The sequence below is a fragment of the Catharus ustulatus genome, chromosome 1, assembly GCF_009819885.2.
Source record: "Catharus ustulatus isolate bCatUst1 chromosome 1, bCatUst1.pri.v2, whole genome shotgun sequence".
NCBI classification, from domain to species: domain Eukaryota; kingdom Metazoa; phylum Chordata; class Aves; order Passeriformes; family Turdidae; genus Catharus; species Catharus ustulatus.
Genome location: NC_046221.1, coordinates 56606216 through 56631487, shown reverse-complemented (window position 1 = coordinate 56631487; position 25272 = coordinate 56606216). Strand labels below are relative to the sequence as shown.

At 39.9% G+C, this 25272-nt stretch overlaps 1 long non-coding RNA gene across 8 annotated transcripts in view; it reads left to right on the top strand.

Annotated features, from left to right (window-relative positions):
* The first annotated feature begins 371 nt into the window (after window positions 1–371).
* The window catches only part of LOC117002412, a 160645-nt gene continuing 135744 nt past the window's right edge, over window positions 372–25272 (top strand). For 6 of the 8 annotated variants that reach the window (XR_004419289.1, XR_004419286.2, XR_004419287.2 and 3 more), the window contains exons 1-2: window positions 372–454; window positions 10690–10875. This is a non-coding gene — a long non-coding RNA (uncharacterized LOC117002412). Of the gene's footprint in view, window positions 455–10689; window positions 10876–22781; window positions 22924–25272 lie in introns of those variants that run through there. The other 2 variants (XR_004419288.2, XR_004419281.2) reach the window with 2 other exon arrangements.

The following is a 25272-nucleotide window of genomic DNA, read 5'->3' as shown; positions in this document are numbered from 1 at the left end:
AAACTGTCCTGCTTCCAGTGGACAATATGTCCTATCTCTGTGTGTACTATCTGCTTGAGAGAAAAGAAAAACGCTAAGACATATACAGAAGAATTGCATGCAGAGGTACCTTTGTTGCATAGCTTTGTGGGCTGGCAACTGACCTCTTTGACTGTCAGAATAATCAACAAGAAACATCATGCAACCTGTCTGTATCTTGTGACCTCACAGGTGAGTTGATAAATGACATAAAGTTCAGAAGTTCCTTGGTCTATGTGTTCATAGTCCCATGTTTTCCATTGCTCCTCAAGGCAATTCTAAAACACCAAAGAAATTGAGGTGACGCTGTTTATGCCATGCTGTCTCTATGGTTATGGTTGTCATGTCAGACAAACAAAACAGATCTTTAATCTTAGAAGTGCCAAAAAAGAGAAAAGGACCCATATTCCCTCTGGGACCGGGTAGACTCGAAATGGTGAGTAGATGATGTTGTGGAGTTTAAGGTTTTCGTTTTGATTTATTTTATGTATACTTTTAAGGCCATTATTTATTTAATATATTCTAACCAGTGAGATTAATTCTCCACAAACAAACATAAATGCCTAAACAGGAGGCTCAAATCTCTCAAAAAAAGGACATTATGTACAACTTGGAACATTAAAGATTATATCCTTAGGATAGTGTTCACATATATAAAATCCTGAAATGTCAAAAAGACAATATTTTACTTTCTTTACTACCTAGAGTAAAACTGAGAGCAGATAAATATATTTCATGTGCTATAAGACCATTTTCTGTAACAGAACTCTGCTAGGTACTGTTAATTCTGGCACCTAATCTTCCGAATTGTAATGGTATTCACTCTTAAATTATGGGAGGACTATTTCTTGAACTTACTGAAATATTCAACTGCAGTGTTTTACAGTATTATGGGGTTTGGGATCCATGGTACTAGAACCATGTCCTCTACCTGTGCTAAGCAGTCAGCTGGCCATAAACACATAAAATGCTTCTGACACCACTAGGTAGTCAAAAACCATCTCCTTTTTTTTTACAGTTAATTTCTTGTCCTCAAATTTTTTCTTCTTTTTTTTTTCCCTGAGAAATTTTCTTAAATCTGCATTGCTTGGATAGCCATGCATAAAAACTCTTTTCCACCTCTTTTCCAGATCTTTACATGTGTGTATAAATCCAGTTGTTACAAACTGTACATCTTAATGTGAAGGAGAATAAGGATATTAACCCATGCACATTTAAGTATTTTGTTCTTCTGAAAAATAAGGTTCTAAAATATAGCTTTTCACTGGAAAGAAGTATAATCCTGAATAAAAATGAACAGTAATGTCCAAGAAGTGAAGTTTTTCCTGGAGCAGAAGAAGTCCTTCATGCTTTTTCCTCTTGATGGCGTATTATATTTAATGAGATTGGTGGTCTGGGAAAATGTATCAGAGTTAGCCCAACTTTGCAGATTATATCAATTAGAGAGAACATTGGGAGTCAGGGGATCCTCTGGTGTTAGTACCTTGAACAATAAAATTTTGTGCCTATGCATCTATCAGGTTGAAAAAGTACCCCATGGAATAGATATTTTTGTTGTGTTACAACATTGTGATTGCAATGCATTTGCTGCTGATCAAAGATTACAGTAATTTCATGATTATAAGCCACACCATTTTGACTAAAGTGCACCTTATAATCAGGTGCGACTTATATATGGACAAAGAACGAAAAGTTGCTGGTTTAGTTTGGAGGACAGGTGTCTGCTGAGAAAGGCAGGAACTTCTCTTTGAAATGGAGAATGTAAACACCCTCCCTCCAAATTATTATAATTTTGAAATCAAGGGGTTTTCAGGCAAAGATATGGGAATTAGGAATAACTGTTCTTTACCACACCTGATTATAAGCTGCATGTCTGGGTGTCGGCAACTGTCTTGTGTTACAATATAGAGTGTGATAAAAGGCACCTATTCTATCACCATCTGTTGAGGGTGAGGGCAGTGATGCTTATCTCTGTGGGAGATATTCTGTTAATGGGCCCTCCATTGAAACCAGCTGGGGCATTGTTCTCTATCTTTTCACAACCCATCCTTCCTCCAGCCAGTCATTTTCTGCTAATGGCCCATTGAGTCCCACTGTGTGACTGATAAAATTACTTCATCCCATTGGGAGTTGCTCCAGCCAGGGGGAAGAGACCAACATTTCTTACCAAGATAAAAGCAGAGGTTTTGGGACACTAAGGTAGCCCCTTTCTCCGCTGCACTCCAGAGGAAAACCAGACTTCTCCACATCACCACTGGACCTCCGGAGGGAAACTGCACCTTCTGCAGGAGCACTGCTTTAGCTGAACCACATCTGTCGCTGCAAGAGGATGCAACCACCATTTAATGGGACTGCTACCAACACCCTGCCTGACGGGGTGTCAGGTTGTACTCTGACTTTGTCGGGGTTTGGAGTTTGTTTCTTTGTAGTACTGTATTTCTATTTTAATTTCCCTAGTAAAGAGCTGTTATTCCTAATTCCCATATTTTTGCCTGAAAGCCCCTTGATTTCAAAGTTATAATAATTTGGAGGGAGGGGGTTTACATTCTCCATTTCAAAGAGAAGTTCTTGCCTTTCTTAGCAGACACCTGTCCTCCAAACTATAAAACAGCAACTTTTTGTTCTTTGTCCATATATAAGCCGCACCTGAGTATAAACTGCACTTCCAGGTTTGGACCAAAATTTTAGTCAAAATGGTGCGGCTTATAATCGTGAAATTACTGTAATAAATGAAAATCTGACTTATAGCTATGTAAAAGCATTGGATACAGAGAATGAAATGATGATGAATGCAAGGAAAATTACAAAGTCTTTATGTGCAATGCAACTTACTTTATTGTTTCTTTTTCAAGGAAATCCAAGCAGGGAGCAAGACTGTCAAATCTGGATTATACAATAAATATCATTAAAGGGAGAAGTTAACACTTGCCATTATTTCTGCATTCACTATATTTTTCCAGTCTCTTGAGAATGATCAAATCTCCTTACAAATAGTAAAATATTTAAAACAAAATAGCTTCAATATATATGTCTGTATACGCCAAGATATGTCAAGTGCTTTATGAAAAGGATGCAGACGTTTACTATATTTTCCCTTTTACTTTTCACATTGGAACAACCTCAAATAATAGTATCATAGAAATTGAAAAGACATATTAAATGATGCATTTCCTTGCCAGTGGAAGTGCATTCCCAACATACAGAACTTTCCATCTCAGGCTTATAGGCATCTACCCCATCATTTGAGGACTCCATTGCACAGCACAATAAAATTAGTGTTGGAAATTTTCGCTATATCTCAACCTAAAAATAGATTTGTTCTCTCGTACTGCCTTACTCGTACCCGTAAGCCACCCTTTTCTGTGCTTCCTTCTTAAGAGTTCAACTACCAAACTCTTAAAAATTGTCGTGATATATACTCCAAACTCTGTGAAGTCAAACAAGTGCAAAAGCAAGTGGAAATTGTTTTTTAAGCTGAAATTATGAACAAACTGTTTGCATTTACTGCAGGTGAAATATCTGCCTCCTCTTTCACAAAATTTCACAGTTGTATCAGTTCAAAGCTCTTTGGACCAATTCTTACCTTTTTCAATGTCTTCCTGAACATTTAGATGACTCAGAGATAAGACGGGCAATATCACTGATACTGCTGTACACTTGAATTCATTTCAATAGTGTTGCAAATTTTACTTTAGAAATTGCTCCGAAGGTGTGCTTCTTTCATAGAAGTCTGCTACCTCATTTAACACTTTCTCTTAGAAAGCAAAAGCTCTAGTAAACGTGTGCTGAGCTAGAACAGGTTCCTCCATAACTTCACACAGTAAATTTAGTTTCATGGGATTTATGACTTGTCTGTTAACTTGTGCCTTCAATCACCTTTTCATACTTTCATTTGATTTATCTGAGTGTTTCTCTTAATCTCTTCATGGTAGGTAATGTGGAGTGTATACAAATGGTTAAAGAAGACATTTGAAAGGTGCAAAGATAACAGGCAAACATTCTCAATCTTCTTGTTGGAGAGGGGCTGTGTAGCTAAGGAGGAAAAAAACAACCAGCAGTGGTTTGTATGGAAATTTGTGGGTTGGCTGCCCATTGTTAAATTAAGTTCATCTATTCATTTCCAGGAGTATTCCTTTTCACCACACTACTTACTCTACATTTTGCAGTGGATACAAGCCAGGTTGGGGATTTACAGCCTTCTATGGCTACTCTTGCCAACTCATAGATCTTGAGAAGGTGTGTATCTTAAATCTTTAAAACAAAATTTGTTTGCTGTAGGCATTCACTGATCCGTCTGTTTCCTTCCTTTCTCTTTGCCTCTCCACCACCTTAATTTGTCTGTGGACTTGGCTTCTTTGTTCTTTCATGACTAATATTACCATCTGTGACATTACATATCAAGATAGCAATGCAACATATTAAGCACAGGAAAACCCGGAATGTTTGAGCTCATCCAAGCATTTGTTGCTTAAAGCTCCAGCATTACTTGTAGCCACCTGAAGCATCCCAAAGTTTCTAAAAACACATTGCAATAAAACAGCAGGTTTCCGTGTTGTTATTGAAATTGAAATACAAGACCTTATTGGAGCTGCCTTCTTGCAAACAATCTGGGCAACTTACTTGGTTTTATTTCTCACAAAAGGCTCATAAAAAGAGCTTTTTTTTTTTTTTTTTTTTAATAGCGTTAGCCTAACTACCACCTAGAGCAGCTCACTTTGGGAACTCCCCAACTCACTTTTTTCAAGATCTCCTGTTGTTCAATGGAAGCACCATTCCCAGCTCAAACCTGTTGACCACAGCCGATGTGAACTATGCCCTCATGTAGCAGGGGTCCAGCAAACAGGCAGGACCATAAACAAGTGCTTATCTCTGCCACCTTCTGCCTGTTCAAGGGTGAGGAGGGGGCAGCAGGTGTGAAGAGAAATGTATCAAGTAAAAGAATCTTGAAATGCAAGATCAAAATCAGAATGGAGGTCTCGTCCTTCTCTTTCTCGTATAGTTCTAGACAGATCCACATTTTATTTACTTAATAGGGATTGCAGCAACCACCAAGATCTGATATTCTGAGAGACAGACCTTTCCCTCCCATTACTGATTTTTCAGACAATGAGTTGCTTAACTGTTTATCTCAAAACCTTATCTGCAGACATCAACCTGTCCAGTTTTTCCCTGCATTAATAATTTTACATTTTAAGTTCTAGTACCTTCATGTGGGATTCAATATTGAATAACCTTATGTTTCAGACTGTATCTTATTTGCATTATAGCATTCTGCATTATGAAAGAGCTGTAACTATAGCACATAATAATACAATAGTGAATTATAAAGGTCTGTGTAAGATTAGGGGAGTTTCTTTGTGTCCACATTGGAGTCTGTTATGTCCTTTCTAATTTATCCAGATTGCCACTAGCACAAGTGAGGTGAGAGCAAGCTTCCTCCCCTTATCTGTTCCACCCATAGCACCCACAGCTCCTAAGTGCTGAGGAGTTTATGAATTTACTCCTCATATTGCCATAAAAAAATATGTGTGGGTATGTATAACACAACACTTTAATGCTATTTTTCATTCTCCTGTATCTAGACATTATAAGCCTTTACTGTCTAAGATGACAAATAATCTAGTAGTTCCTGTTGAAAACAAACAAACAAACAAATAAATACAATTATTCTTTCTGTGTAAGTCATAGAAATGAGAGCAATATTACACAAGAGAGATATAAAAAGAACTATGGTAATGTCACAAGATGGATTTGTTAATTTGATTTGGTATGATAGACTTAGAAAAATATGTAATGTTTGTATTATTCAGAGGAAGGAAAAGGTGAGCTGGAGAAAGGAGGAAATGGAAGGACAAAAAGAGGGTAATGACAGCTGACAAAGAGGAAAAGTGTGCTTCATCAGAAACCCCCTCATCTTTTGCCCTGGGCCTGCAATCAACCTTGAAGGGGAAAAATATTTGCTAGTGGTGATGTCACTAGCCTGTGTTTTGTAGGGATATTGGGTCATTTATGACCACTGTGTTGACATGTTAAGTGGTATGCAATTTATCACTACTGTAGGGTAAATTATCTTCCTCTGAACAGGAATTTAAGGGTAACCAATGTGCACATTAGAGAAATGTATGCAGACTAACATGCATGCTCAAGAGTACACAAGTAACACTATAGATGAAAATCTGTTTGCATAAAAATCGACAGAAGTGCAGGTGTTGCCCCAAGTGTGGATACATTTTTAGCCATAGAACACATGTATTGAAATATGTGTGTAACTTACTGTAATTATCTGCACTACAGTGAGAGATACAGTGTGATACAGAAAGTGTATTCAATATTAATTCATGTATGTTTTTCAGATCTTACCTATTTCTATAGCTGATGCTTTAAACATTAGGTTTAATGGAAATACTGATGGTATAGGTGTACATGACTGAATTAGACATGTGGTTAACTTCTGCTGTCCACCTCAAAACACCTTGGGGCACAGGCCATAGTTAAAGTTGATAGTGGCTTCTGTTTGTGAGCTGTCTTTCTGGCTTGGGTCCATGGGACCCCATCAGCTGAGATCTTACCCAAGGAGGTGGGGCTGGGCGCTGTCCTCAGCGGGGCATAGAAAAATCTTCAGCAGTGAGTCGTGTTGCTCACCATCCCTCCAAAGTTTCTCATGCCTGCTATCCCCTCCCTGTGGCTCTGAAACAGGGTTGATGAGGCACAGGAGGCTTTCCCCTTGTTGTGGTCGCTCCTAGCCCCAGGTGCCCGTGGGGCAGCAACAACCCCTGTGGAGATGGGGCTAGGGAAGGCAGGTGCTGTTCCCACGACCAGAGCCCAGCTCCCAAGGGGCAAAAGTGGGGGTCGGGAAGTTAGCAAAGGTCAGCCAAGTCCCGCTGGCTCTTCTTAATCCTCTTTTCCACCCACAGCCCCTTGAAACTCCCCTGATTTCTCCCAGAGCGGTGTCTGGGGGAGTTGCTCTACTGCTGCAGGATTCAATTTATTTTTCTCGCTTCCAAACTATGCTTCTGCAGAGTCTCAAGTCAGTTTTGTTTCAGCTGGTGTCGAGCAACACACAGGAGAGATGCAGCTCTATTACAGTGGTTTGTTTTTCTTTTCCTTCCCTTTTTTAAACCTTTTATTTTTTTTTTTCACTATTTTGACAGGAAATCTTGCTCCTTTTTCTCTTGCATAAGTATGAAGTAACCCTGTGAAAACAAATATGATTACTTGTTTACGTGTATAAAAATAAAAGGACAGTTTTGCAAATCAAGTTATATCTGAAGAATAGAGTTGTATAAAGGATTTATTTATTTGCATTTTTAGCTAGCCAAACAAAAAGAAATCAGCAACAATTAATGAAAAAAAAAAAAATTGGTCCACCTAGAATTACAATTTGTCAGTTTGTTTTATTGCCAAACAGCAAGACACAAATTTGAAAGAAATGTCATTTTGGGTCAGAACACATACCAAGTAGGCTTTTTAATATTGATCAAAGATAAATATACAGTAAATTCACGAATACAAGCCGCACTGAGTATAAGCCGCATCGCCGGGTGTTGGCAAACATTTTGTTCTTTGTCCATAAATAAGCCCGCACCTGAGTATAAACCGCTCTGTCATTCGCAGCAAGGACCTGCGTACAACAAAGTTGCCAAATAGTAACAGAACCGCGACAGGGTGGGATTTACTGGCTTGACTCAGGCCATGAGGGCTCGGGGCTGCCGACAGGGCTGGGTGGCCCAGCTCGGCGCTGCCGCTCGCGGGGCCACTCAGGGCCGGCCGCCGCCACCGCTGGGCTCAGTCACCCCGGCCCGGTGCTGCCCCACAGCAGCAGGGGGGGCACAGAGCCCGCTGGCACCTGTGGCGGTGATAGGACGTGGGGATGTAGCCTGCCTGCTCCTGCAGTGGCAGCATGCAGGGATGGGAGCCCCCCGAGCTGCGGGGCCAAGCAGGAGAGAGCCCCTGCTTCTCCCGAGCTGCAGGGCTAAGCAGGAGGGAGCTGCCCCGCCTTCCCCACCCCCTGTGCTGCCTGCACGGAGCAGCTCCACCCGTGGCGCAACAGAGTAACAATTTGTAACAATCGTGAAATGCCGGCTTTTACTGGTAAGTTGCTCGACTCGGCACCTCGGTTTCCACTTCTGGAGGTGGAAATGTCAGAAAATCATTCACATATTAGCCGTTCCTGAGTATTAGCCGCATTTCCGGTGTGGGAGCCAAATTTTAGTCAAAATGGTGCGACTTGTATTCGTGAATTAACTGTAGGTAAATTTCTAAAGAAACTCTTAATGCAAAATAAGAATTGGCAAATTTCTGTTTGACAACATCAATATGATTCCTCTTGACATTTCAAAATGTTTCTTTTGACTGAAGAGTTTCATTCTGCTGTAATACAGATTGTTCCTTGTAAGGAAATCAGACCCAGCTTTTTGTGACCAGCTTTTTGCTTCCTTACACAGAAATTAAGGAAAGGCTAAAAAGTGTTAACTAGCTATCTTCTTAGGTATAGCTGGAGAATGTACTTTTTGGGTTTGGTTTTATACAAAACATCCGGGCACTAAACCAAATTAAAATATATAGACTATAGTTTCAAGGGAAAGCTTTGTCCAAACAAAATTTAAATAAATTCATGCATTTCACTAGGTTAAAAAATCAAATAAATAAATAATTTTTCTCATATGTAATGGTCTCAAGGTTTTGCAATTTCTCTCCTACTTTTAAAACAATAAGACTCCACAAATGTGGATAAAATCATCCCACTCTTCCCACTTAAAGTGAAGAACTTTTTCCAAATTCTTATGCTGAAAAAATGTATTTCTTAGAATTGATGATTAAAACTATATAGAATAAGAGTTTTAGTGCTCTAGTTAAGGAAAAATAAACAACTGCATTAGCTAATCTGAGTTCAAATAAACAGATGCATAAACTGGACTATCTCAAAGCAATACAGAACTGAACAGAGACCATTAACACTCAAAACACTTCACAAGGTTCAGAGATTAACCTCTTCAAAGCAAAATGTGGTTAGGTCTTCTATGATTGCACTGAGGGAGTGAGTGATAGCGCCTCTATATAGTGGCAAGCTGTAATTGCATATTTGCTGAACTTGTATGCTGGTACACAGTGAAGCTCACATGAACTTAATTTTAAAGAGGAAAATAACAAAAAATGTGGTTTCATTTACTGTTTACTGCAGCCAGCAAAGCTGACCAGATATAGTGGTGTCCAATGCACTTTTGTGTCTTTGCAAAAATTCTAAATTTTCAGGACTGTTAACTCTCATGTGCTGGAAGAAAGACCCTTTGAGATATTACCTAAATGCTGTAACATGATGTTGAGCCTTGCTTATTCAGCTCTGTGTACAAACGATTGGTGACTCATTAAAAGAAAATTCATTATTTTTAAGAAAATCTTGACTATCTGTGTAGCTGGCTAACAGATGAAAAGTACAAAATCTGTGGATTGTGGATTTTCAAACAGATCCCACCAGCTTCCCAAGTCTACAGACAATTTTTAAAAACTCTAAACCAACCTACCAAATGACCAGAAAAAAAACCAGAAAACCCAAATAAAATAGAACAACACAAAAAACCCCACAACAGAAAACCTTCTGTCAAACAAAAAACAGATCCATTTGAACCAGCAAAAGACTATTGTATATATTGTCTCAGATCACACAAGAAATGAGGGTCTCATGCAATAGTGCTGACATCCTGGTAGAAAATACAAGACCTGCCTTTTACCGATATGGAATGGGTCTTGACTTCTCAGGCAAGAGAGAGCAGCAATTCTGACACCCTAGGATTACTCAGATCTCCTGTACACCTGCTTTGGGACCCTATGTCACTATGGACCCTCACCTCATATCTGCAAAAATCTTTTTCTGAGTGTTGTTTTGCAAGTGCTTTAGATTCAAGTCAGCATGGATTGCTTTGTATGAATTTTTTATTCAGACTTTTTCATACTTCTATAAAATAATTCAGAACCATTGTTCAACTTTTAACATTTAAGTTTATTGAGGGAAAGGGTGAAATATATAACATTTTTTGATAAGCACCCAAAAAAGATTTTTTACCTCGGGAGTCCAGTCCAGGTTTTACATAGACTTCAGTACGAGGTAGGCTAGGATTTTGGTGTTTCAGCCAGCATTATGTGATTATACATATAGAAATGATCAATAAGGTTTCCAGTTGCAGAGGTCGCTATTAAAACCTTTACAATTGCCATTTACACATAATTAACATTGCCACATGGTTTACTGTATTCCCCACACTATGAATGGTACTGTAAAGATAATTAGGGAAAAGTTATAATTGTAAAGATTTGCATTTTTGTATTCCTTAATACAGAGTCTCAATGCTATGATTTAAGGAACTCCCAATAACTGCAGAAGCTGCAGGGAGCTTTGCATGGGAAAGGAAGAACAGTATTTCTTTTAAGAGCTTCTTAAAACTTTGTTCCACCTATGAAATCCTCTGTAGTCTATGCTATTATAGTCTAAATAATCTATACTATATATCCAAATTTACATATTTTCATTAGTTTTTCATCTTATAGGAATGACTGTTTCTTCTGTTGGAAGAATTCCACTTGGAAATTTCATTTTCAGGATTCAATAAAAATAGCTGTAAGAACTCCTGATAGGTTTGAAGTCAGAGCTTTCAAACAGGTTTTTACATTTGCCAGGTTTTACAGCCCATTTTAAAAATATGTGCTAGTGTCAAAGAAACCCAGCTGCACTGAAATGATAAACATGACATGGGATGCTTCAGACTGTGGATGACCTCTTCAAGACACAGGAGTGAGTATTGACTTCTCAGGCAAGAGAGAGCAGCAATTCTGACACCCTAGGGTCTTCCTGCATTGTTCTAGGTGAGTACTTATGTTCTTCCAAAATGTGGGTCCAGGGAGTGTTCATTTTGCAGTAGGAAGATATAAGCTATTTCAACTGAGATGTGGTATCTCTGTCACCCCACAGCCTGCAGTGTAGACAAGTCTGAAGCGTGTTTGAGCTGTATAAACATAACCACAAGCCAGTTTCGTTGTTCAATACAGTTTTGTGCTGTGCTTGGAAATGGAATTATACATTCCTTTCCATAAAAGCACCCTAAGGGTAACAGATGCCTAAAATGTATCAATTCCATTATCAAGAAGTAGATTATCCAAGCTGAATACACAGTATCAGAGTTTACTGTTTTGTATGTAATCGACATTCTTAACATTTTCCTGGAGTGCTGTTAGTTTGGGTTAGTAAGACTTACTGTAGTCTCAGTGTTGAAAGATGAATAGGCCTATCAACTGAACAGCATAATAAATTTGTTAGGATGCACACGACTGTGCTCCACCTCTCTGTCGTTCTTCATCGTGTATAATGTAGCCTAACGCAATATGGCAGCTGTTAGCAGAAAAATGGTGCAGCAGCCATACAAAAGTGATTTATGTCTTAGTACCAAAGCAGCTAATATTAAGAAACTGGTGTTTTGGAGGGCAGCAAACAAGTTAAATATGAAACACAGCATATATGTATTCATGAAACACAGGAAGCTGTGAAATGTTAGACTGACAGTGAAATTCTCCCTGGGTATCCACTGTAAGGTCAGATTAATAAAGGGGGTAATTGGTGGTGATGGTTGTGGATGTTCAGAGCTGCCCACAAGTCACAGCTGCTTATGCTGGAGTATCAGAAGCATGTTAAATGCATCTCCTGACATGAACCCAAAGATCCTTACTACCAAATGACATAAGAAAGGCTAATTTAAGGTGGCAGCTGGCAGAAAGAAAAAAATATCAAGCAGCAAAGTTGTTCTTAGCAGCCATAAATGTAGAGAGGAAACAGTGGGATGAGAGAACTAATGTGGGCTTCATTCCTCTGCTGCATTTTTCTACTGGTGTAAATCAACTAGTTTAAGGCTACAGTCATAGATTAGGGATTTCTCCCTGAATGCTGAAAACTGCATCAGAGAAAATTCTGTCTTTGGTTTACAATACACTTATTGTGACTAAACATGATCATGTAATATCTTGTCAGTTTTGCCACTGAACGATGTAACAGATTAATCTTAAACATGGTGAATTACAGCTACCCCATCAGAATAATCCTTGGTTTCTGTTTAACATACTCTGTGTATATATACTAAAAACATACATATGTCTATGTATGTATGTACTCATGCTGCTGCTAAGTGTGATGTTTTTGGTTCAGTGGGTGGCACTCTTCCTTCTCAGTCAGTACTAAACTAGTTGTTCCTCCCATGGTGCTTAATGCACAGTGGAGTATGGTCGGGTCAAAGAGGTTAATAGCCCTACTTTTGTGAAAAGTGCCGTGAAATCTTTCTTAGCAAGCAATGAGAAACTCACATTAAACACCCTCTGAATGAGCCTGTGACTTGCTCAGAGTTACAAACTAGGGTGTTGCTGTAACACAGAAAGAGGGGAAACCATGCTGCATACATAAGTGGCTGAGTCATCCTGCCCCCACAGACATTTACCAGATGCAGTGAAACTTTGCTTGTGTGGAGTTACAAAATAATAACAAAAGATAGTATGACCAAAAAATACTGGAGCTTCTCTTTGGCATTTAAAAAAAAAATAATTATGAGACAAGCTTTCACCTGATTGTGTGTAGTCATGTTTTAAATAATCTGGATGGAGATCTCTCAAACGTTTTACTGTCATATTCTGGATTTGTTAAGTACTGAATAAGGTGAAGCAAGTGAGACTTGTGGGAAAATGGCCACATTTTGTGTTGTTGCTAGAGGCCTTGCCTTGGAGAAAATTCCAGTCCATTTAGGAATTCCTGGTTCCTATGCTTTAGATGTCCTAAATTACTTTCTAGCCATCGGTTAACCAGGATAAAGATTATTCTAATAGAATTTTTTATGCTTTGAAGATTTGATCATATCCATGGCAAAATGAAATGGCTAGGAGGACTCTATTTTGTGAAGCCCTGTTGAGATCTTGCCCTTTGCAACTCTGTGGGGCTAGAAACTTCACACTGGCAGCTATATGGGCTCTCTGGACAGCCACTGAAATTTAGAAATCAAAGTTTGTGTGGCTCCAGGAGTAGGTACTGGTTTTCCAAATGCCAACACTCCCTTAATATTACCCTATAGAGGCTTATGTAACCATGGAGCATTTTTGTACCTAACTCCACAGAAGCCTAGTAGGTCACTGCTACCACACTGAACTTTTCAATAGTGATTCAAATCACGAGGTCCTCAAATAACCTCAAATTCTTCAAGGGTGTCAATTGAGTTGTCCTCTTACATGCTGATGCCCAGTTTCCTGAGGGTTCAACTGCATGTGTGGCTTCTCTCCCCTTCCCAAACTTTCTGTCCAGTGCCAAGGAAAGTCTCTTGAGTGTTCAGAAGAGGCCAATCTCTTCTGAGCCCATTGGTGTTGACTTCTGTCTCCACAAGCCACTTGGAGATTAAAATACCAATCATCAATCCATGCAATCATCTTTTTTTTTTTTTTTTTAGCACTGATTTATGCCTGAGGAAGGGAGCTCAATGCTCTGTACCCATGACTGGCTTTGTCTTTGGCCTAAGCACCCTGTGTAGGGAATCTGTAGCTGCTAAATGTGGCAAAATGGCTTAGGAATAGTCCTATCCCATTGATGCAGGAAAGGTGTACCTAGCTCAATAGGAATTCTCAGGTAAAAGACTTGACAAGGACAGCAGGATTCATCCCACTATCTATGGGATTGAGACACCTCTTAATTGTGTCTCTTCACCCTAATTGTTTTCACAACCTAAAAGATTAAATTCTATTGCGCAATTATGGTACCATACTCTTAAACATAATTTTTTCACCAGTTTCTCTGCAATCTCTCTATTAGAGGATATGAAATAATATCTTTGCAATTCTGGTTAAAAAAATCATAAATTCCTATGTTAGACAATACTGACATAATATTTTTGTATTTATTATGTTGTTTGGTCACTACTAATCCCTTGTAAATGGTGATTATTTCAGAAGTCCAAATTAGATGTTCAGACTTAAGACTTATTCCAAGCATACAGTGATTTGTCAGATAATAACACCCTTACACTGGTATGGTCTGTTACCTGAATAGATTCCAAAAATTAAGTACAAACCATGTTAGAAATTACTTCATCTGTCATTACTTTGTGGTTTTCAAGGTGAAATGAGGTAATTTTTAAATAGCATGGAGTAAGATTGCATAATGATTTAGGTCAAAAAGTGAGTAACAAGTCACATAGCTGAGATGAGCAGAATATAGTGAGTATAGAACTGCAAATATCAGGCATCCATAATTCTAGATCATATTAGACTAGCTATTTCTTGAAGTCTAACTAAGGAAAAATGTTAAAATTGCTGCCAGAAACAGTTCTTACAGAATTTGATGGCAAAGGATGATTTGTGTTTTTATGGGGGCTGATTAAAATACATTAGAGATACTAGGGACAAGCAGTATTCAATTATTGGAAATCTAAAGATCTTACCCTCTCGTGAAATCTAGCAGTTATTAAAACTGCAATAGAAAAAAGCAATTCCGGCCCTCTACGGAAAATTTTTTTTGCCCAGTTATAAAAGGGCGTGTGATACTGGAAGTTAAAGAAATGCGGGCAAATTAAAGCAGGCTCTACTTCCTTGCTTTTCATTTTTGGAATGGATGAGCAACACACATGGATCAAAGCAAAGGGCTTTGTTTGTGGCTGTCCATTTGTCCTTTATATGCCAAATCACACGAAAACATTCCAAAAGTTTTCCCAAATACTCCTAATCTTAAAGTATTATGATTCGGTGAACTTGTTATTTTATATACAGTAAATTCACGAATACAAGCCGCACTGACTATAAGCCGCATCTCTGGGTGTTGGCAAATATTTCGGTTTTTGTCCATAGATAAGCCGCACACGAATATAAGCCGCTCTGTCGTTCGCAGCGAGGACCCGCGTGCAATTAGTAACAGAACCGTGGGAGGGCGGGGTTTACTGGCTGAGCTAAGGCTGTGCAGGCTCGGCCCACTAGGGGCTGCCGACGGGGCCAGGTGGTCCAGCACGGTGCTGCAGCTCAGGGCCGGCCGGCGCTGCCACTGGGCTCGGTCACCCCGGGTCGGCGCTGCCCTGCGGTGGCAGGCAGGGACGGAGCTTCCCCTGCTCCTACGGCAGCGGCGGCGGGCGGGGAGGGAGCTTTCCCGCGCCCGTGGCGCCGGCGGCGGGCGGGGACGGAGTTTCCCCGCTCCTGCCGGGGCGGCGGCGGGCGGGGACAAAGCACCCCGTCGGCTCCCCGAGCCGCGGCAATGGCTGCGCGGGGCTCCCGTCGGCTCCCCGGGCCGCAGCAATGGCTTGCGCGGGGCTCCTGTCGGCTCCCCGAGCCGCAGCAATGGCGGCGGGCGCTTCCCCCCCCCTCCCTGGGCCGCAGCAATGGCGGCGCCGGCTTCCCCCCCCCCTCCCCGGGCTGCAGCAATGGCGGCGCCGGCTTCCCCCCCCCTCCCCGGGCCGCGGTAGGGGCGGCCCGGGTCCCCCCTCTCCTCCCCGGGCCGCGGCAATGGCGGCGCCGGGCCCCCCCCCGTCTCTCCCCTGGGCTGTGGCAGAGGAGGAAAGAGAGCTCTCCCGCCTCTCTCCCCGCCCCTGCGGGGAGCAAAATCTTAGTCAAATTGGTGCGGCTTGTATTCGTGAAATTACTGTAACTATGTTACTGAATCATCACTTTTATTGTTTATATGTTATATTTCAGCTTGGTCTGTTGAAAAGAGTATGTTTCTACCTAAGGGTATGTTTTCTATCTTTCAGTGGCAACCTATGCTTTGTTTTTGTGTTCTTCCCCCTTTGCATGAATCACTAAAGCAAAAAATCCTTTACTTTTCAACAACTACCTTGGTAGATTAAAGACTTCCTTTGATGCAAGCACCATAGTCACCCTTGTTGGCAAGGCAAGGAATAGGGTAACACAGTTTTGCATTTAAATAAATAAGCAAGTTTATATGCAGCTTTACTTTCGGATCAGAGCTTCAAAGAATCTGTCTTGTTCTGCTTGATGTATCGTAGAATACTTCTCTGACTTCCTGCCTATTCACTCTCTCTCCTGATAAAATACATACAAGCATTGCCAGGATAAGCATTATAAGTAGCTTTACATGCTCCTTCCACCCCAGAGTTTTTTTCAAGAACACCCTGAACACTCTTACAATAATTCCAAATTAGGGAATTTATTCAACAGACAGAACTGAGTTGCCTCTTCTCACATTGGCTGAAAGTATCTGATCTTGGGTCAGCTTTTCAAGGAGCTCTGTATTGTGCTTATGTACATTTTCGCTTTATGTAATATGTACCTTTTTTATATCTTTTTTTTTTTCCTTTCGCTGTGTTCAAGTGTTCCATAATGAAGGATACTTCTGCCCTTGTTTATTCCAGCATTTGTTGGATCCTGATTTCAGTCATTCTGGACTACATCAGAAGTAGTTGGAACGCAGTAACTCCAAATCTCTTCTGGTGTCACTAAGATCAGGTCTGACTCACTTCTCCTATATCTAGTATTTAAAATCAAATCTGTTCTTTTTCACATTAAAACTGTAATTTTGTTCTGCTGTACTTTAAATTGTAGTATTACTTTGAAAAAAAAAAAAAAAGACCATAAAAATGACATTTCATGGTTCTATATTTGTCTGACAGTTGTTTCTGTTGCAGAAGTGCTCATTTTATAAGTTAAAAATCTGTCTTTCCTAATACTTAACTCAGAATGCACAGGATGTTATGATTTGAGTTATTGACGCACTGTCTTCATATTCTGCAACCACTGAAGGCCATTTTACATTTTAAAGCCTCTGTCTGCTTGCGCCACCCTGTCTTCTTCAAATCATGCGCCTGGTAACACGGCCAGACCTTTTGCATTGCATAAGCATGTTACAGGTCTAAGGGATCACATTATGCAAGGCAAACATACACTTCAGAAAAAAAATCAGCTCAGACTTCATGTTTTAATGGCAGGAATCACAATTATTAGTAACAGTAAAACTTCGGTTTTCAATCAGAAACAAATAAGGACCTTTTCAAAGTCATTCTATGGGTGCCAGGTTTGACACATAGAACTTTCAGCGCAGAGATGTGGCCACCATTCTGCTAAATATATCAGGAAAGCCTTAATTTGATCTCAGAGGACAGTCTAAGAAAATGAGAACAGTACCTTTCAGTTTGGCAGAAGTGGCGGTATGTTCAGCTGCTTTGTCAGGGAATGTGCTGCTAAGGGTGCACAGGCAGGAGTTTGACGAGAAAGGGGTTAACTGAAAATTATGGATATAGCACATGGCACCGACCAAACTTCCACATCTCTTTGCAGTCAAAGGTCTGTCTTTCATTTTCTTTTATAAAATATATCAACCAATTTAGCATTAGAAGTACAACTTTTTCATATTGAGAATAATGTGTTATAATACAAAGGAACAAAGGCTGGAAGTTGAAGTAATTTTAAAAAATGGAAGAAACAAAGAAAAAAATGACAGGAAACAGTTGTGATTAGTTTGGAAAAAAAACAAAACAAAAACACCATCTTTCCCCTCCCTCTTAGCCTTTTTAAAAATATACTTGAAAATGCAACATTTGGGAAAACCTACATGTCTATATTTAGGGTTTGAGTTACTTTACTCTGCATTTCTTTATCACACTTTACTCATCCATATATCATTTTATAGAAAGCCTATGTGGCAGGCTTATGCATGTCTTACTTTATAAATATTTATTACCCAGTGGTGTGTTCCTATCTTTGAAGTTACAACCACTTCTCCTTTTCAGTCTGTGTTCCCTCCTTTTTCTTATTAAAAAAAGAATCTTGTCAAACAATTTTGTTTATGTGAAAATACTGTGAAGACTAGTTTTGGTTTTAGCCTCATCTTTATTTTAGTTTGCCTTGCTTCTCCCCTCACTTTTCATTTTAGAAAGTGTAGGCCTGGAATTAGAATGTAAACAGCATGATCTCTGCTGCTGTTCATGAATGCAGCAAGGCAAGCCTGGCCATTCATAGACTCATATGCCCATGGGTCTGTCTCCACAGGGATTCCTTGGAAAAGCTAGGAGGTCTTGAGCTTGAAGGAAGTATGACTGGCTTTGAAGAAAGCTCAGAGACAATCATCACAGGCTGTAGCTGCTCAAAAATGAGGATAATTTATGTTGTTTTGTGGTTTAAAAGGAAGGGATCTCAAAAGTATATATTTAAAAACAAAAACAAAACCCAATCTACCAACCAAAAAAACCAACAAAAAAACCCCAAATAAACAACAACAACACCCAAAAAAACCCCAAAAATTAAAAGAAACCCAAACAAACAAAAAAAACCCCTAAACACTTCCCGCCCCCCCAAGTAGTTGGCTGCATCAGAAGAATAATCAATCTGTCTGGTTTGTTACAGCATAAATGTATTATTGCCTTGTTATGTAGAGTGATTTCTCTCTGTCCACACAGGATCAGTGTTTTCTAATAACCTGGTCCACCATGCTATTCTATCAGAAAAAGTGTGGTGTTTTGCTGAGGTAAAAGTGACATCCCTAAGTGAGAATCAGCAATTAGCTTGTCCAATCAGAAACATGATGACCTAAAATTTATGTCTTATTTTTCTTCCCTCTCTCTGTCCCTTTAAAAAATTGCATGTGAATAGTTTGAGTAAGCTGGACTCAGAGAGAGCAAAAGAGAGGCCTTGACCTACTTTAATACCCCAATCAATTAAATACAGGGGTTAAACCTAGGTTCTTTTGCTCTGGGTAAACGCAAAGGAGAAGTACTTACCAGACATTTACAAATCACACAAAAGTTTACTGGCAAACATGGAAAATCAAGGAATCTTGGCACATTATTTAGTACAACATAAAACACTTAGCATAGACTTAGCCCATTCGACATAAAAACTTTCAAAGCCATTCAATGTTACATTCTGTAAAAAGAGAGTCAAATAAGAAGAAAGGGAGAAAAACAGAAAGTCAAGAAAAATATAGAAAGACAGACGTAAAGCTAAGTCCTGGATTCCAGCGATGTAATGGCCAGAAAACTCTAAGATTATGGTGGGGTTAAGGAACAACATGCTTGTCTCATGGTCAGGCTTCTTACAGCCTTGGCAAATCCCGGGCCTTCTTCCCAGGTGAGATTTATAGTCTCTTGGCCACTCAGGGCCTGAGTTAGGCAAAACTGGGACTGCATGATTGTGCATGATTGACAGACTCTGGGGCAAGAGCCTATGGGGGACAGGGCACTACCTCACCAGAGCAAAGCCTGACCCACCCCCTTCTGCACACTCCAAGAAGATGCCTAGAGAGAAATTATTCTTTTCAGTTTCTGATGAATGAGAGTTTCTCTTTTGCTCTAAAGTCTACCATTCTCTTTCAATATCCAAAGCCATGTCTGTATTTTCCAGTTATACCAACCAGTTGAACGAAAAGTTCAGCTTGCTTTTCTGACTGATGATGCTCGTTTAGCTCACTATGGTCATTATAATGTTCAATTCCCTTTCCTGAGAGACAGTTCATTTCTATGCATGCAGCTCAATTCTCTGCAAGTGTTCAAGGCCAGGCTGGATGGGGCTTTGAGTAACCAGGTCTAGTGAATGGCATTCCTGCCTATGGCAGGGGGATAGGAACTAGATTATTTTTAAGGTCCCTTCCAACATGAACCATTCCATGATTCTATTATTACTGATATTCAGCTGCTTTTTCATTATTTTGTGAAGTTCCTCAACAACTCCATTCCACAAGCCTTTTTTTTATTCCCTTTTTCAGATTTTCATGCTCACAGTATAGTCTCTAATGCAGAGCTAGACACTAATGACATCTTCCCTTTTCTTTAATCTGTTTTAATGAAAACTATTACTTATGTGCTGTCTTCTTTATTCTATGATGGGTTGGTTTCTTTAGAATGAGTCAGTGGGGTATCTTTTTAAATTCCTCCTGGAAAATCCAAGCTGGCTGTATCAGTTTGTGGGATTTGTTGATTCCTTCTCAGAAATGAAAGAGTTTTCCATATAGCAAGCATGCATTGACCCTTATTGTCATTCTTATTTGATCTTTTAACTCTTTCTTAGATATTACAGATTTTGCAGGCTTTTCTCATTCTTTTCCATTTTTATCTGTTTTTAGAATTATTTACTGACATTTCTGTTCTTTTCAATTTTTCCGCAAATGTGACTCTTTCTCCTGCCCTGTCATACTGACTTTTGGTCTGTTTTTCAATACTGTGACTATACTGCAGTATCCCTAAATAGTCTGCAATCTGCTTTAAAATATTCAGCCATCCCTTTTATCGTCTTGAAGTCTTCATAAGATTTTGAGGTTTATTTTTCCACTGTAGCAGAGGAAATTGGAAAGATGGACAAGTAAAGCCTGTCTTCTTATTTCAGAACAATATTATGATAATAGATTATTGCTTTGAGTTATGCATAGAAGTTTCTTCTTTTCTTCTTGTCTAGATGCTCCCTGAAGAAGCCATTCATGGCAGCAAAAAAAACAAATCTCTGCATCATGACCTGATGTGATTGCATGGGAGTAATTAAAAACACTCCCCTGTTGCTGCATTTTCTCTCTCTACAGTCCCTCTACTTTTCCTCAGATGCTACAGACCCTCTCGGTAACTGGGTGGGTCACTGGCAGGACAGGTCTAGTACTGGGCTGCTCCTGTTTGGACTTGGAGTTTCTATTAGTAGAGAATGTCTCTTATTTGTTGACATAATTAATTTATTTATCTGATCTCTCTTCTTCCTGTCCAGACGTGGGGGTGGCATAAAGCTCCTATGCCTGAGGGTGCTTTCTTAGGCTATAGAAATAGGAATGGAGGAGCAAAGCCTGAAGCCTAAACCTAGAGACAATTTCACCACAACAGCTGCGTACAAATGACCAGACTTCCCACTGAAAGCGTGAGAAAGGTGTAGGATTTGCATGAAAAGGTATGCATCTGAAAGCATGCCAGATTTGAACCTGATTCATACTAAGGTAGTTTACCATTGCTGAGAAGGGTCTGAATTGCTTCTGAGGGTTGTGTCATCTGCTAGAAATTAAAAATTTAAAAAATGTAATAGTGTGATATGTCACTTGTTAACCAATCTGTCTGCCCAGACTCAGATAGATTTCTGGCCTCTGCATACTCTCCTGATGGGAAAAGCGATGAGTGTCTAATGTCTGAATGTGGTGCTATGTCTTCTTCCTGAATTGTGCCATTTCTGAGGCATGACCATGTGTCAGTGAAGAACACACACAACTCAACCGAGAACTAAGATTTAGACTTTTGAATGGACCCCTTCAGCAGAAAGACCCCTGTGAAATTGCATAATTGTGTTCTGTAAATGAATTTTTTTTTTTACATTTAGTCTGATTTCAGTTACTTCACATTTTTCAAAGATATTCAACTCTGATCACTCTCATATGTAGCTCAGTAAAGTGGACATGTTTTCTACCATCTTACTATCTGCTCTTTCATACTCTGTGATCTTTCTTGGAAAATAGGATTCTCCTATTTTCCTTAATTTTGCTTTCAGTTAAGCTACTCAGCTCTATAACACCCATCTGCCTTCATTAACATCAAGCCAACTACATCCTAATTCAACCATAAGAGGCATTCTTCTCTGTGTCTAAGTTGTGGACGAGCAGTCTGCTCAAGAACCACTCTAGGAATCTCTACTAGATCTACTTGCCAACTTTCCTCTGAATGTTTTTCTTGTTTGAATAAAGCTGCTATGTTGGTTTTGTCTGCTGTTATATTACATTCTGATATACATTTCTATCTTCTCAGAAAGAGTAATTTAGTCATGTAATAGAAACGGTATGAATCAGATATATTAAATAATTAATAGAATTGTAGATTGGCCTGGATTTGAAGGGACCTTAAAGATCATCTTGTTCCCTGCCATGGGCAGGAACACCTTTCAGTAGACCTAGTTGCTCAGAGCCCCATCCAACCTCGCCTTGAGCACTTCCAGGGATAGGGCATCCACAGCTTTTCTGGGCATCCTGTGCCAGTGTCTCACCACCCTCACAGTGAAGAATTTACTTCTATCATCTGATCTATATCTACCCTGTTTAGTTTGAAGCCATTCCCCCTTGTCTTGTCACTATAAGTTTTTGTAAAAAGTTCTCTTCAGCTCTCTTGTAACCCCCTTTATGTACTGGAAGGCTGCTCTAAGGTCTTATGGGAGTTTTCTTTTCTCAAGGTTGAAAAACTTCAGCTCTCTCAGCCTTGTGTTTGTAGGAGAGGTGCTCCATCTCTGTGATCAGCTTTGTGGCAGATTCATGTCTTTCTTGTGCTGAAGCCTCCACTGTACACTAGACGGGGTCTCACAAGAGAGGATTGAATTTGTCCATGTGTCTGCCATTCAAAGACAAAATAAACCCATTCCCTTTCACAGTCCTCATGAGATGAAGATACATAGATACTGTCTAGTCATGTGGACGTTTCTCCCAGCTTTCACTTTTGGCGCTCAGAGTTGCTGGCTATTGGAGGGAAAAAGAAAACCTAATTGTTCACTTAATTCTGTTCTGCAAAGAGTATTTGGGATTCTCTAGCAGACAATGACGTTCTGCACTATTTTCCCAGTCAATGCAATTTTAGCAAAGATGATGAGAAATAATAGTAGACAGGAGAGATGAGATTATGTGGTGACAGCTCTTTTGAAACCATGAAGTACCCAGAGGTCACAGAAGCTGGGCAGCAGGTATTTACATGCCATGGATTTGATCACTGTGGTATACTTCTATTGGCAGAATAAGGAAGGACAGTCACTCTGACCCCTAAGCAGTACTTCAGATCAGTCTATGTTTGTATTTTCAGGAGACAGACAAACTTAAGTAAGAAATGAATCACTGAGGGCAGCCATAGAACTAACAAAAATTTGATTGTGTTAGCCCGCTGACAAGCATGGAAAGAATCGTGAAACTAACCCAGTGACTCAATAGCCCAAGGAGCAGTGTGAAGCTGTTCTTTTAAGGTAAGAAATCCACACTGAGTAAAAACTATTCATGTATCTGTTTACCAGAACAATTTGGTGTTTTCTGTCTTTGTATATTAGCAACTTAATTACAGTAATTTCATGATTACAAACCGCACCTGATTATAATCCACAGCTCTGGGTGTCAGCAACCTTTAGGTCTTTGTCCATATATAAGCTGCACCTGATTATAAGCCGCACTGTCGTTCGCAGAGAAGACTCGTGTGCAACAAACTTGCCAATTAGTAAAAAAATTGCGGGATCTCAGGGTTTACTGGCTTGGCTCGTGGCCGGGTGGGCTCGGCCCGCTTGGGGCTGCCAATGGGGCCAGGTGGCCCAGCTTTGCGCTGCCACTCAGCGGGGCCGCTCAGGGCCTGCCGCCGCCTCCGCTGCCACCAGGCTCACCCCTGCCCGGCGCTGCCCCGTGGCAGCAGGCAGGCACGGAGCCCCCCGCCTCTCCCCCAGGCCGCGGCGCCAGCAGGAGGGAGCTCCCCGCCTCCCCCCCTGTGCTGCCGGTGGCATGGAGCCCCCCCTCCACCCACCGTGCAACAGAGTAACCAATTTGTAACAATCAAGCAATCCCAGGTTTTACTGGCAGGTGCTCGGCTTGGCACCTCGGCTCGCACTTCTGGGTTTGGAAATTCCCAAACTTTTTTCATATATTGGCTGCTCCTGAGTGTAAGCCACATTTCCAGGTTGGGAGCAAAATTTTAGTCAAAATGGTACGGCTTATAATCATGAAATTCTGCTTTGTATATTACTAACTGGTTTAATTTCTTTAGGATAGGTTTTTTCATATTTTTATTTTTTTCATATTTTTCATATTTCTCATAGTATTATGTTTTTCTATCTGTGAAAAAGGCAGCTTTTAGTTCTTCACTGCTCTTTTCAGGTGGAGCATTTCAACAAGCTTGTACAATAGCAACAGTTCTCAAAAGCATTCTTAAAGTATAAAGGAAATTAAATGGCTGGAGAAAATGGAAAACATTTTGATTGCATTATCTAGTACTGCACTCTGTGTCATGACAGAAAGGATAACTCTCTGTTTTACACCTGAAGTGTAAGCTTCAGTTGTATCAGGTTAATACACTAGCAGCTGGAATGAAGTAACTCTTACAGTTTTATTCTCTTAGAGCAACACCCAAATCCAGTTGGATTTCTCTTTGATGGCAGTAATGATCATAGAATTATCTATGTTGGAAAGACCACTGAGTCCAACTGTATAATAGTGATCATAAAGAAGGGAAGAAAGCAAATATTCAAACATGTCTTTCTAATCTCTGAAACAAATGCTTTCTCTAGCACTGATAGTACTGATTTTTTTTAAAATATATTTTCAGTAAGAGGAAACCAATTCAGTTCTCCAGGCTTTATAGAAGGCTTTCAGCGTCTAATTGTTTAAAGGCCTGCTGATAGCTGTGATGGCCTAAGCTTGAGCACCATGCAAATAATCTGTTTAAAGGTCAACTTCAGAATTCTCACCCCACTGGAATGTAGCAGGAGTCTATTTATCACCATTGGAATGCAACGACTGGTGAAAACCCTTCATAAATTCACTCTACTTTCAAATATGAAAGTACTCAGATAAGTTCTCACTCAGAGCACGAATCAGATGCTTTTAATCAGGCCTCTGATAATTCCATCTATCTATCAATTTATAAACTAACTCATGTGAACTGATGGTTTCCATTTTTTTTTTTCTCTGTAATGAAAATTACCCCTTTATCTGTGTGAGCATCAAGTTCTGGATTATTTCAAGGCAATTGTGGTGATAGCAGCTGAAGACCTAACAGTCTACAGGCAAAGGGAAGTTGCAGTTGGCTTTAGCTTTTGTACTCCATATCTTTCACAAGGAGAAGTGAACAACCTAAAATTCCATTGCTTGTTGGGCCGTGAATTCAAATGTCTATTCAACTATTATATATTCATGCTGAAGAGAAAGATATAATACTGTTCAGTCCAAAGAGGCATTATTTCCCAAGTTCCCGTGAATTTCCCAACAAGGAAGGCATATTAAGGAACAATTACACAAGGCTTGGTGAAACTCCCTTTATTTATTTCACTTGTGTTGTTGCTGCTGTTGTATAAGAAAGAGCAAGTAACAAAAAGAACAAAGTAAAATAAAGTAACAGCTGATCCAAACATTTTTAACATGTTGAAATCCCGTTCCAAATGCAAAGACTCTTTCTTTCTGCCTTTTCTTTGCATTGATTTGCACAAGCATTTTCTCTGTGAGCCAAATACATCTCTGGTATAACTTCACTGAAGTCACTGGACTTACACCAGAGGTGTTTTTGGTCCTCTGTCCTGGGTAAATACAGTAGGAATAAATTGGTCACGCAGGCAGAG